Below are 14,864 nucleotides of genomic sequence, written 5' to 3'. Positions count from 1 at the left end.
AGTACGAGTACATTTAAACAAAATGATCAATAAACCAAGGGTGCTAACTCATTTTTTTGTTTTATCGAAATGTTTGTCGTACCGATAATTATGCTTCGTATGCACGTCGTTTTATTGGTTGTCACCTCTCGAAAAATCTATTATTAATAAATTAATTATTAATGCTTTACCTTCAATGGTAAACCCCATTTTACCACTTATTCTGGGATAATAATCATTGCTTACAATTACAGGAAACGCCTGTAAACTTTGCCGAAATCGAGAAGTTGTTTTCTGGGTTAACAACAGCACAACGTTGACGTTTCTTTGACATTTCTGCGAAAAATCTGCTTACTCCAAAAACGCCACATCTAATGCGTACCAAAACGATTGAAATTCGATGGAATTTTTTTATCTGATTACTTTTAACAAGACGGAGTTTTGCCGAACGACATCTTCGCAATCATCTCGTTTCGTTTGAATGTTGCAACAGTTGACTGTCTCGATAAGAAGGTTGTAGTAAATTGATTAAGACGAATGAAACGTCACGAATCAAAACATAACTGTATTGCATTCAGTCTGAATCCAATTACGGCAGATCGTGGAGTGTGCGAGCACATAATCCTCGTTATTCTAACGACAGTCAACTAACGATTGCCAATTTAAACCGGGAATAATCAACAATCGGGTTTAGCTAGTCTTCGAGTTGAGGCCTAATTATTTAAGCAAATTAGTCTGCGACTCGACTCGGTTAAACTCGCCCGGAGGAAACAAACTTGCGTCTTCCGGAATCACAACGAAGAGCCAATTTGACAGGTCGGACGCGGACGTGTGGCGAAATTTTCGTCAACCTCCAATAATTTTAATCCGGGACCGATTTAATTTTATTTGATCGCGTCGTGAAATTTTCACCACATTCGGAATCAGTCCGAGAATCCGGGTGGATGGAATTTTTTCGTGAAGAATGGAGACCGATTTGATTAATGAGACGGTCGAGTTGAAGAGTTTATTTGATGGGAGAAAAATTTAATTTCATAACTGGATCGGAAAACGCTCTCGGAGCGTGTAAATAAATTTCCACTTTACGTGATGAATAAAGTTCAAAGTCGATGGTGGTTATTGTCAATTCAATAATCGCCACAGGTGGTGCCTGGCGAAGCAGTTACTTTATTTACAGACCGATGTGCGTCGCAATTTATCAGGTCGGACGGGAGTTTTGTTATGGAAATTCGTTTAAATATTGGAAATTTGCAGCGGTGATGGATTAGTTGGCTTAAAAGCGATTTCGTTAGTGCTTTGATCAAAGTCGAAATCTGGCAGCTGATAGGTAAATTTCACAATAGTTACGAAATGAATGCGAGAAGACATTTTTCGCACATGAGCGCATTATTTGAGGCACGAGCGACGAAGGAGCGAAATTTTCATCATCCAGATCGGAGAAATGGCGTTTTGTATACAGTCAAATTATTTTCAAAATGCTGAAAAGGGTGAATGCTTTTTGAATGATTTTGAAGCACTAGTTCACGAAATCAACGTTCGCGCACTAGTGCTTCAAAATCATCCAAAAAGCATTTGCATTAGTGCGCGAACATCGATTTCGCGCACTAGTACTTCAAAATGGCCTGCGACGGCATAGTAGTGCGCGAACATCGATTTCGCGCACTACTATACGGTCGCGAAATGTCATTTTGAAAGTAGTGAGTTCAAAATTTTTTGTTTAGGTGCTCTAGTCGCTCACATCCCAGTTATACGTTGTCGGAGAATGACATTTGTAGCGTGATAAACCGATTAGTTAATATGTGAGAGTGCAGGCTTTCGCGCTTCGCGGTCGCTGTCCGTGGAATTAATGGTTTCGAGTGATGCCGCGGTCGTCTATGTGTACGTGCTGACGTTTCTGCAGAAGTCGATATTGGTGTGACCGCGGCATCACCGGAAACTGTTACTTCAACGATTAGATTTTTCGAGTTACACTCACTTTTACCAGTTTTATTCCAGAATTAAAAAATAGTAATTTATTATACGAGTTTTATAAGACACCATTTTGTCGCATGCGTTTTTTAGAGCACGACGAGCGCAGCGACGAAATAGAAAAAAAAAATTCAAGTTCAGTTATTCGAAGTGCAGAAAAACCAATGCGCTGTTCAGAAATGAAAAAGAAGAATAATGATTTGATTTAATCTAAAACAATTAAGTTACAGGAATTTAATTATCAATATTATCTAATTAAACCTTTTTTTTCTGCAATTTCGAACGAGATTTTCAATTATATTTCGCTGCATTCAAAATTTCAGCTTTCAACTCACTAACGCTTTGAAATTTTCGGTTGTTGGCATTTACATACCTCATCATTAAATTCCGTGAATTTTGCAATAGGGTTGCAATTTCGCGGATTAAGCAATTTTATGTTGAGCGGGCAATTTGTGCTTATTTTTTTATATCTAATTTCGTTTATAAGCTAAAAACCCTTTTTGTCGATAAATATGTACATACACTTGCTTTCCAAACTATCGCGTACACATTTAAAATCAAGTAACAACGATTTTGCAAAATGTAAACAGTGTGAACGGGTAATTTTGAGATTGGGTTAAAGATGACATTGACAGCAACTAAAAAAATTATGAGCGGTCTTCTACCCACGGTCCCTTCTTGTTCTCATCTCTTCTTTACTTGGAGAACAGTGCTTTTATTTAGCCCATTATGAGTAGCAACCCTTCTTATGGACCACTACTCTTCTAATTTGGAAAGCATCAAAACTTTGTCTTGCTCTGTCAGTCGAGGCATTCTGACTTTTCAAAAGTTTAAATGTCAGAGTTGATTAATTACCACCCTGACTTAATTCAGCGAAAGATAGGTGTACGGGAAAGTTTTGAAAGCAAGTGTACCTACATAAGCTATACAAAACAAAGAATTTCTTTAAAGTCTCTTCTATCGAATTCTCAATTTTTTTTCGAAATTATCATCTTCTATACGTGTTGTAGTGTCATGTAGTTGATAATATTTACGCTGACGTTTGCAAAGCTTTCCACTAAATTGATTAGCATACAGTAATACACTTTACAACATTTGTAAATAAATGGAGTAGAACCAGTTGAAAAAGAGTAACATAAAGAAGAAAACCAAAGAAGTTTGATTAGTTGATTGTCCACACCATAATTTGTGAATTTGAAGCGGTTAAAGTTTTATTCAAATAATTCAGACTGATCTGAATTCTAAACATTTTCTTTTGTATCCGAAGTTACACTGCAGCCATTCATTCATTCATTTTCAGTAATTCAATTTTGTCCCCATATTTGTGTTACTAGGTCACATTTTGCAACATATCTACAAAATTTCTCATCAGAGTCGTTTTTGGATTTACGCTTAGTCTAAAAATGAGATTTTTTTAAACGGAGAATGGAATTACCATTAAGCACTGTGCTTGCAAGAATGTAGAGGACACTGATTGGAGAAAAATCCAAAGAAATCTTTGAGACATATTTCGCAAGAAAAAAATTGAAAAGCGTGTTTCACACAGTCGCCGATCTTTGAAACACCTGAACAACGACCAAATTAATTTACTTTCTTCACCCATGAGGCTTGGTTCGACTTAACAGGATATACAGGGTTATTCTAAATGATTGTAGTCGAAGTAGGCCATGCCCATGTTATTACATTTTTGCCGCTTTCATGTGAACTGTCAGTTTTGTCGCTGTCACTGTCATTTTTTAGGTGAAAAGTGCGGTGATGAGATTTTTATTTATTTTTGTTAATTAACGATTGAATCCAGAAATATTGAGTTGTTTGCAAGCAATTTTAAAAAAATAGAGTAATTTTGCACCCAATTTAACTCCCGTGTGTGAACGGTGTGTACTCACTTATTCTCATCATTTTGATGTTTTTTATGTGAAGCGGCAACCATAAATTTTACATTCAGTTTTCACGCCTACTTCGACTACAATCATTTAAAATAACCCTGTATAAATTCCCAAACAATGCAAACGTGGTGTCAAAAAATGGAGTGGTTATCCCGAAGACGGTTAATTGGATCCATATTTTTTCGCGGTGAGAGATACAGAAATTTTATATTGGAGCCCTTCATAAACTTCATATCACGCTGACGAGATAATTGAAAGATACTTCCAACAGGATGGAACAGCGACTCATGCAATTGATCAGACATCTGATTATCTGGCAGAATTTTATGATGCTCAATCAACATCAGTAATTTATGACCACCTACGAGTAGATCACCCGAACTTATTCGGTTAGACTTTTTTTTTTATTCGGACATCATAAAAATAGTTATTTGTACACGAATTTGCAGATTGATTAACGAGGGGTAGCCCGAGTTAATCAAGCAAGTAAGTGAAAAAAAGAGACTTTCATAACGTGTTGTACACACTATTTTTTGCATATCGATGTAATATGAGAAATTTGGTCCAAAAGGATTTATGGAAAATTACAAAAAAAAAAAACCAAATAGGTATGCTTTGACAATCATCTCCAAGGAGATGGACTAAAATGATGCAAAAAAGTACTACTTTCACTACGATTTTTCGTGTAAAAAAGTGCTACTTTCACTACGATTGTGCGTGTAAAAAAGTGCCATTTTCATTAGGATATGCAAAAAATACCATTTTGACACTCGAGTGGACATTTTAGAAGAGTTGCGAGCACGGATTACTCACAAAACTAATCTGATAACGCCACAAGTCTTGTACAACGTGGAGAGACGAGTGGCTTTGTGCTTGTGGCAGGAAGGACATCACTTACAACAATTCCTTTCCTCCTTGAATTCACATTTTACTTTAAATTTGTACATTCCAAACAAACGTTCACTTTGTTTTCAAAGTGCTTTCAAACGTCGGGATTTTTAAGATTTTTAAATTAATTTAGAATACGACATTTATGCAAGTAGGGTTGCCAATTTCGGTTTATCTCTCTAGAGTTACATTGTGACCAAGTGTCAACTACATTCTTGCCAATAAAATTTCTGTTTCTAAAAAACTGTCTTCGTTTAAATAATCCTGATGCTTTATAAATGAGCTAAAAATGAGATTTCTTAATTATAGGAAAAATTCTTTGATTTGTTTAAGTATGCAATTAATAATGATACCTTGAACTGTTGATATAGCATTTAATTCCTCTAGGATGGATTTGCATTTCAAACTGAAATTTAAATTTACATTGCATATAGACCGGGTTATTTCATCAGCACTGTCAACTCTGAATTCCATTTTGTGAAATACTCGCAGATAATAATTGCATTAATTATTGTTTAAAACTTTTCTACTACTTGGAGTACATTCTGATAATATTGTTTTCTATTTACCGCTGCCCCAGGAAATCTATTCAAAAGGATTTTACAGATCTTTTTATCGGAATTTGGATTTACATCACAAATGTAAACTAGAAAAAGGTTTCGGTAATACTATTCACATATAGCTATTTTGTTGGAATCGATGTTCCATCTTTGTTAAATAAATTATCAATCTCTATTCCTAAACCTTCTAGTGGAAACCCTTTAACTGTCTTTTATATAACACTAAATTCAAATCTAGCTTACCGCAACCCTCTTTTCGTAATGTGTTCGTGTTACATCAATTTCCGCCACGAAGCTGGTATTTTTCAAGTTAATTTTTATTTCATTATTATTAAAAAATAATGGTATATTATTCAATGAGCGGATAATGATGACTATTACTCGTGAGGATGATTTTGTGTCACGAGCCGTAGGCGACTGGTGTAATTCACACGATCGAGTAATAGCCATTATCCGCGAGTAGAATACTATACTTTTTCTACAACTATGGAGAGAAATTGAGAAATAAGTTTTATTATTAGACAAACTGAAATTGGCTTTTTACAATTATTACCTACTTTGTATACTTGATACAATTTGCGATTGGACTTCAGAAACTAGTTGCTATGATATTTGCAGTGAGTTTTGAAACTAATTATTATTCTACGGGCCGTGAGTAATGTTATCCCATGAAACACATTTTAATAATTATCCATAGGAGTAGAAATATTAACACACCTGACTGACTCACTTATAATTTAATCTCTTGATAAATAAAATTCTATTTTACTTGGTTTCAGTTAATTAGAATGATTAAACAACGACCTCTGTATTTAACAATGAACACACCAATATTGAAAATTTTGTTTGTCAAAGTTAAAAAAAAACATACACATTTTTTCATTGATTTACAAAAACAATTCGTCTGTTGATCAATGTTTTCACCTCCTACTCGTTTAATTAGGTGGACGACAAATATTGTTCGAGTTGCTTTTGCTAATTGTAATAAAACACATTCCGTCACAATTGAAGTTCATTTCAATTGGGTTTAAATTACTACGCACCGAACGCTAACAGGAATGCACACAACATTGTCAAGAATTCAATTCCACGTAAATGGCAATTCATTTAAGTACAATGAAGCGCATCGTGCACAATGTTTCCAACAGAGGATGACGCATTTCACTCATTTTTCACGACAGAACCAACCGAATCGGCTCCAAATTGTGTCCAAAAAAAATGTTTAAAAATGCATCTCGTCTTGGATTGCGTCGAGACTTACTTTCAAAATATGTTTTGTTTATTCGGCCCTAACGAAGCAAATTATTCATTATTTTTGAAATTAAACACGGTTCGAGGTTGGCGTTTTATGAGATGTGTGCATGTGAGCAGTCGCCTTTTCATCATGTCCTTTGCATTCAAAGCGAGCTCGCAGGAACCACGCCATGCATGATTTATAATTATCGAACCGTCGCGACGCCGCTCCGATGCTTCGAAAGGTCAAAGTGGCGCCATCTGCGTGGCGACGCTCACAGTTGGGTGATTCGTCGTCAAAGGACGAGATGTTTTCAGTTCGAGGGAATGCCGTGACGCGGCGCTGCCGGTCGATTTTCGCAGGAATCTTCCAGATCTGACGATTTCAAACTTTATACGATGTCTTTATTAACTGGTACGATTTCAAATAATAATTGTATAGGTATTACCGGAAATGTTGTTTACAATTTGAAGAAGCAGAAATTCGTTGTTTCTCGTTCCACTGTTTACAGTTGAGATTTTATAGATTAACAGATTGTTTATGGCGTCGATTCAGCTATTCCATTAATTACCGGAATCTGAATGAATAAGTATTTTTCGGTGTGTTCAAATAAACATCCCTTTCATCATACAAAGGTACAAAAACAAGCCGGTTTTATTGGACTTTTTAAAAAGAATTTTACATTTTAACTTGATTCAACTTCAAGAGAAATTCTAGAAGTGTTACTTTTTTATTTAACAATAGTTACTTACATTAGAGTACGGTAGGAGTATTTTCCAGCGCGACAACTAAGTTTCGAGGCGAAGCCGAGTGCCTGATTAGTTGGAGTAATTTGCTTTGTTGTTATAGAATATTATTATACCTTTCGGTACTGATAAATACATGTTTTGCCAACGAAGGTGATAACAGAACAATGAAAAAGTCAGTTTTCAGCTTATTGGAATTTTTTTTTTATCAGGTAATACACAAAGAACACTGTAATCAGTGGCGGCTCGTGAGTAAAATAATTAGGCTCAGTGAATTATTCTAAATCTGCCAGACACCGTATTTGGACAAGGATAATTCATGTTTAACGATTAAGTTTTCCATAAATGAGAAAATTATATTCATAAATTAAATTAACGAACCTCGAGTGGCTAGAAGTACCGCCGTTCTGACTGAAGTATGGAGAAATGCCGTCTGCAGTGCAGCAGCATCGAATGTAAAATTAAAATATTACACACCTGCAGTCCCTTGATTATTTTAGCTTCATTCAGTTTTAGAACTAATAAGATCTAGAAGTTTAGCAGTTTGAACTTCTAATTTTTATTAGCCTTAAAAAACTATTAAAGTTTTAAATTACGAATAAAATTAATTACGACCCAATCCAAAAGCAAGGAAGTTACGATTGGACGTTAAAATTGTAATGCATTACAGCAAGCAGATTAAAAAAGTTATTCACTAAAAAACTTGAACATCAACACTTCAACATGATAATACGAGTAGGTAATGCAACTGATAAAAGAGCAATATCGAACCATGGCATTGACATGCACGAAATTTCCATCAGACTCGTTGGTAACAAGTAACAAGTACAACTATTCTTACTCGGCTGGACTAATTCACGTAAGAAAAATGTTAGTTTATTTCAGCTTGTACAATATAGTAGACGAAAATGTGAGTTTTCGATTCATACAAGGTGTTTCACGTAACTTTCCGACCCTGACGAAATACAACCAGTAATACTTCTCTCATTTATAACTATAACTTTCATCAACGTCAGGGGCTTCCAAAAATATGATAATTAACTAATTAATAATTAATTAATAGATAAGGGGAAACAATTGAACACATAATTTATTCTTGCACCGTTTTGACTCAAAGCGAATATAAGAAACGTCACGATATATTCGCTAAAATTATACACACGAATTTAGCTGTTAAATTAAATTTATTAAAGGATACGCAACCACATTACATTTATAAACCAGAAAGTTGTTTAGAAAATGACAATTACAAATTATATTTTGATCGGACAGTTTTAACTGACATTCACATTCAGCATAACAGACCAGACATTATTATTTTAAATAAACAACAAAAGCAAGCATATCTTTTAGATATAGCTGTTCCAAATTCACACAATATAACACAGACATATAATACAAAAATTAATAAATATTTAGAACTCTCCGTTGCTATGAGAAATCTTTGGTGTTTAAAAAAAAAATCGATTTTACCATTTATAATTTCAGCAACAGGAATAGTACCCCAATCTCTTTTTAAAAATTTAAAAATTTTGGACTTAGAGAACATATTGGTGGTTGAAATTCAAAAAGGTATATTATTATACTCATGTCACATCGTGAGGAAATTCCTTAACATTGACACAGAACATAAAACACAAAAAAGTCAAAATGCGGAGACGAGACGCCGGTAATTATGTTGATAAGCACTGCACTATTACTTGATAGTATTATCCGTAATAGTGTATGTACTCCGGCAAAATTGCCGTGCCGCCGGGTGGAAGTGGGATCAGACATTTTCCGTAATAGTGTATGTACTCCGGCAAAATTGCCGTGCCGCCGGGTGGCGGAGGGATAGTATATTAATAATTCATAAATTAATTAATTGCATACATTCGGCGTAGATCTCGGAAAGTTACGTGAAACACCTTGTATTTCTAACTTATAGGGCTACCGTCAAGTCATACTTCTCGCCGCCCCCTGTAGTTGTTTTGTTGGTTGCATACATACAAATTGTTTCGCAAAATTTATCTCTAATTATTATCATCTCGTAATGATTGCATCAATCTTCACTTTACATTATGATAAATGCCTCTAACGCCGTTGTATGTTGTGGAAATTTGCCACATATAATACACTGCGTATTTATACTATTTAAAAAAAGGAGGGGTGATTAATTGGTTGCCTGACAACAAGGAGCGGGTAGATAATGAAACTTGAATTAAAAAATTCTAACAAGCAATAAGTAGCTCTTTGAAAAATTAATGAATACAGAAAACTGGAAACAAATCTCCAATTTTCAAAAACCGAATCGAAGACAAATTTATATAATCTGTTGACAACGTTCACAACAACACCGCATTTTACGTGGAAAATACACGCGGCAACACTGTCGAATCTTGATCTAGGGGAAAACGAAAAGTTAGATTAAATTTGTGGCGAACGTTATTGTGCAGCATTGTGCATTGTTAACCTGATCGATTTTCCGGTATATTTACCGATTATTATTCTTTTTTTATCGATCTTCCTATTCGGTTTTTAAATACACCAATATGTCAACTAAACTACAATCAATTGTGTAAACTTATATCGTCGTCAATTATTTACTACGAGTATACAGACTGATTCACATAACTTTCCGATCCTAACAAATTTTAAATGCACCCAGTAATAAGTTATTCAGTTATACATTGATACTCCTTGCATTATTGACACTTCTTTTTTGTATAATTCTAAAATATTTTTTGTTAATTAAAATGTGCTCCAATAACGAATCGATCGATATGATATTGATATATGATGAGGCAGTTTCTTAAATTAAAAAAAAAAATCGATTACTTCATTTTTAAATATTTATACCTAATTAAGACTTTTGTGAGGGATATCCAAATCATATAAAAGTTTAAATTTATTCATGTTTTTGGATCAAGTTATGAATGAAAAACGTATTACTGGCTGTATTGAAATGTCGACAGAGTCGGAAAGTTATGTGAATCAGTCTGTATAGGATGACAGGGATATTTCTGTTTAACCAATATAAATCAACAGGTGGTAGATTTTTGACAGAACAAGAGAGGACGGATCGAAGACTAACAAATGTCTGGATGCTGTTTCTGTACTCGCCCCTTTCATATTCCAACAATAAAAATTATTTGTTGAAGAAAGCGGATTGAAGACGAATTCCGAAAAGGAAATCCGACACAATGTGCAACCAACGAATGCGTTAATATTGAAAAAGAACACCAAGACAAGTTTTGTCCGTTTAGAATTTTTACATACAATTTTTGGCTGATTTAATAGTTATTTATGCAACAAGTGAGTAAAGTAATACTTTTTTTTACGAGAAGTAAAATTTTCCGCTCGAGCGAAGCGAGTGATACTTTACTAACTAATTGCATACAAAAATTTTTTGGCGCCCGTAAGTTTAGATAACAATTTTTTCGACACTCAAAATTTGAAAATTTTTTCCAGTGTGAACCCGTAGACCTTTAAAACGCTAGTTTTACTCGCGTTTTAAATTGGTCCACTCATGCTAAAAAAATCCCAATTTACATACGAACTCGTTAAAAAAACTACTAATTATGAATGAAAAATTTTATAATTTCGTTAAAAAATGACACGCTACGGCAATTTTTTAACGCAAAGTGCGTGCAAAAATGAACCGCTATCGCACTTTTTTTAACGCTTCTGGACCGATTCAAAAATCACGTATTTTATGAACGCAAATGAATGAAAAATTTTGCACTTTTTTTGACGGAGGTTACAAAAAAAAATCTAACATTCCTATCATTTGGGATTATTAGCTTCCTTCGTACATTTATGCCATTTATGTCATTACTTCATTAGAAATGTAATATGCCAGTCTGTACCAAAATGTGTTGTTGCTTCACAAAAGACAGAAGAAAAAATTGACATTGCTTCATCAATACCAACCCAATACAACCATTAAAATAAAAGTCATCAGATAATTATTTTACTCCTATATTTTAGAAAACTAAATTAATGAAGCCGAAATAGAAAAAATAGCATGCTACATTCGTTTCACAAGAGATGTTGTCAAACTCGTTCCTTTAGTTTAGATAGAGCATTTCTCGCTACGCTCGTCGTGCTCTAAACCCTCTCCTTCACAATAAACCGTCTTGTGCAAGTCGTATAACAATACAGGGTGTTTCTGAAATACGTGTGTTAATTTTAACCAGCGAAAGAACTCGTCAATTTATGAAACTTTTCTCTACAACATTTTGTAAAATTCGTAAAAGTATTCCAAGATTTTTTGTCTCACAATTTTCACCAAACGAGTCGTTTTGTGTGATTAACTAGTTTCTATTTTTTGTAACCATGAGAATCTAAATTTTGATTATTTATTTTTTTCTGTAACAATGGCACTTTTTAACAAAGCTCTGTTTCTATCACAACAGAAAATTTTCGCCTTTATCCATAGGCGTGTATACACTTTGATGGTTAATTTATTCTAAATTTTAAATCAATTTGTATTGTTTTTTCGTAAAAATGTTATAGAGAAAAGTTCCATGGTTTGGCGCGTTCTTCCACTGGTTAAAATTAACACACGTCTTTCAAAAACACCCTGTATATTATTAAATTTAAAATGTTTTTTTACAATAGTTCTCATGCATCTTATTGTCGATAATTGCACGGTTCTCGAACACTACTTAGATTATTGCTTTGATAATTTGATTTCCCGCAACCCTTGGAGGGTTTCAAAGAGTTTTCAATTTCCTTCCAATGATATTTTTTAAGTTCGCTCGGTTTAATTCCAACAAAAACTCACACAAACAAAATGAGCATGAAGCACTTAATCGAATAAAACAATCGAAAATCCTCACCAGACACTCTGCCATCGTCTTCCACTGTATAACCGACCTCTGTTGCTTGATCAATCTGGAGAGCTTCTTCGTCCGTTGGGCCGCCGTCAACGGTCCGCCGTGCGTCTCGTCCAGCGATCCCTCCAACGACAAATCAGCCGCGAGCGGCGACGGCGACTGCTTAGGGGTAACGGTGGACAGCGGCACCGTCCTCGCGATGAGCGTCTCGCTGCGGACGCTCCACTGGCTACTGCCATATTTCTTTTGGTTCATCAGGTCGCCGATGCTGCCCCGGATGCTGGTCGTGTTGCTGCTCAGAAACGAGCGCGACAGATGGGGGCTGTGGGGCAGCGACGCCGGACTGGCGCCCAACTGTTGATTGGCGGTGGTGGATCTGACCAGGTCGGGGAGCGTGTTCGAGGCCACTTTGTCCAGATCGGACATGCTGGAGCCGCGACGCATGCGGAGTCTGCACGTGCTGGGCGACTCCTTCAGATTCTTCTTGAGGCGGTCGACCGAGGAGGACTTCATGGCGAAGAGGCCGGCGCGAAGCGGGAAAAGAAGTGCCCATTCGGTCGTGTGGTTCTCCATTTTCGCGGGATTAGCGGCACCGTTTGACTTTAAACATCACAATGGACACGAGCCGGTGCGCTTTCAGAACGTGCTGAAGTTTGATAACGTACTTTTGTAATGAGGTTAGTTGAGGCGGCTTCCGCTCGTATTGATAAAGTTAAATTAGGAAATTCAAATCGCGACGCGATGGAAGGAAGGCTCGCTGGTAGAAGGAAGCGCTTCCTGATGGGCCGCTCCGCCGGAGGTGGGGTTCCAATTATGAGGACCAGCTCCGGGATATTAACGGTCTCGCCCGAGAAATAGTTATAAACGCTTTATTGCCGATTTTATTTTCAATAAACCTTACAACATTTAGCGGAATTATTTTATTAAGGCGATAAGCTAGCACTATCCAAGATATGATAGTATTTGTGGATGGGGTTTATGGACAAGGTCGATGCCACAGGATGCCCCCGAAAAATCCCAACGACAGAATTTAGGTTCAGTTTACGTAGATGTTTCTGACTGTCAAAATTAAAAAAAAAAAATGGATGAGAAGTAATTAATCAGAAAAAGAAACGACTGCTGGGCTCGTAAAACCAATAAGATTTTTCCTAGTTCTCAGTAAACAAGATGGAATGAATGTTCTTTATTAATTCACCCAAGTCAGGCAAGACCTTCCTCAAAAGCACAAAAAAATAATTGTCTTGTGAATGCTGCAAAAAAATCAGCATATGTTTTTTGTGCATTTTAATTTTTGTTTTACAAAGGGAGCGTTATCAGTGTAAAATATTTAGAGATAATTTATTGATTTTTTGTGAGTGCACAATGCACGTCAGTAGGAGACAGCGAAAAAAGTTTGCCCTAACTTTTCCAGCGAGAAAACGGAACCTAACTTTTGAAAGCGTCTGATTCTAGTAGGTCTGCATCATCGTACTTTTCCGTATTCATTAAATTGTCTTACCGAAGTACACTCAAGCTTTTTTTTTGGGTCAAAAAACTGCCAGAAAAAATTACTCGTCCTACGGACTCGTAATTTTTTCAGATGCATTTTTTTTCGTTAAATTGCCGGGCAACAAAATTCTCATTGAAATGTCAAGTTTACTTCGACAAAAAAAGCTCTCGTGTAATTATAAGTGAATATTAATTGTCCTCGTTTTTTTAGATTGCCTTCGGACTTGGAGAATTGGAAGTTTGGAAAATGGAACAGTGAGCGTGAAAATTTCAACAAAATGAAACAATACTTGAATCAACGCGGGTTAAGCTTTAACCAATTGGCACTAAGTTTTAAACAATTTTTGCCTATACGACATAAAATCGCGCATCCTAAGTTAGCAGGAAATCTTCAGAAAAAATTAGATAAAATTAAAACAAACAACTACATATTTTATAAATTCTTTAGACGAAATGCAACGAAGTGCCTTTATATGGTACTATGGAGAAAGCAATAGGCTTTTTTCATTAGCTTCTTATTCCTGTTGGTATGTTGAAATAAATATGTATGTATGTAAATTAAAAAGTAAATTGATACAATTTTCTTTAATTTATTCCTCGAGGAGTCCGGGCGGTAAAAAAAATGACTCCGCTGCAGGCGTCAAAACTGAAACAAGAAGATAACCTCCGACCGAAAAAATGGGCAACACAGTGAACGATACGACAAAAAAGGCGGTCTGTTCGGGTTTTTTCCTCCTAGCTGCTGATAACCTCGTGGCTGATCCGGTTACGCGTGTTCGGTCCTGGCGAGTCCAGAGCACTACGTCCAAATCCGTCCAACGAAGGAAACGACGACGACGGTCAGCCCGGGAACACTCCAGGTGCCCAATTCTTGAATCGATGGAATTAATTCTCATTGGAAAAATAGGCAAATTTTCTCATGAGAAATGCAAAAGTGTATTCGGGACTTATGTCAGACGGATTGTTCCGGAGAATTATTTCACCTAGTGTTTATCATGGGAAAATAATTTTTTCGCGAGAAATTCGACTGTCAAATGTGACACTTTTGTTAATATATAATTGTGTTTGTAAAAGAAAAAAATGGAAGAATTCATTGCAATCCAAAAAAATGGTTGCCCAAGCACAAAGACCCGTTTGATCCAAATTGTCAACATATTGCATTTTTAAATTCTCATGTGAAATCATTTTCCAAACAGTTCAAGAATATAGATATGAGAACATTTTAAATTCCACTGGGAATTCATTTATGGGAAAATATTCTCAAACGAATATTTTCCAGTGATTTCAAGAATTGG

The 14,864-nt window shown here is 35.7% G+C and overlaps 1 protein-coding gene and 1 long non-coding RNA gene across 10 annotated transcripts in view; one reads left to right on the top strand and one right to left on the bottom strand.

Annotated features, from left to right (window-relative positions):
• Positions 1 to 14,148, top strand: part of LOC138137144 (uncharacterized) — a 145,852-nt gene extending 131,704 nt beyond the window's left edge. Inside the window, exon 4 of the long non-coding RNA XR_011161572.1 lies at positions 13,781 to 14,148. This is a non-coding gene — a long non-coding RNA (uncharacterized lncRNA). The remainder of the gene's footprint in view (positions 1 to 13,780) is intronic.
• The window catches only part of unc-13, a 307,874-nt gene that overhangs the window by 130,766 nt on the left and 162,244 nt on the right, over positions 1 to 14,864 (bottom strand). The gene's annotated exons all lie outside the window — the stretch shown is intronic.

Source organism: Tenebrio molitor, chromosome 8, assembly GCF_963966145.1.
Source record: "Tenebrio molitor chromosome 8, icTenMoli1.1, whole genome shotgun sequence".
Lineage (NCBI taxonomy): Eukaryota > Metazoa > Arthropoda > Insecta > Coleoptera > Tenebrionidae > Tenebrio > Tenebrio molitor.
Note: the sequence above shows the minus strand (reverse complement) of the source record. Positions and strands in the feature narration are given on the sequence as shown.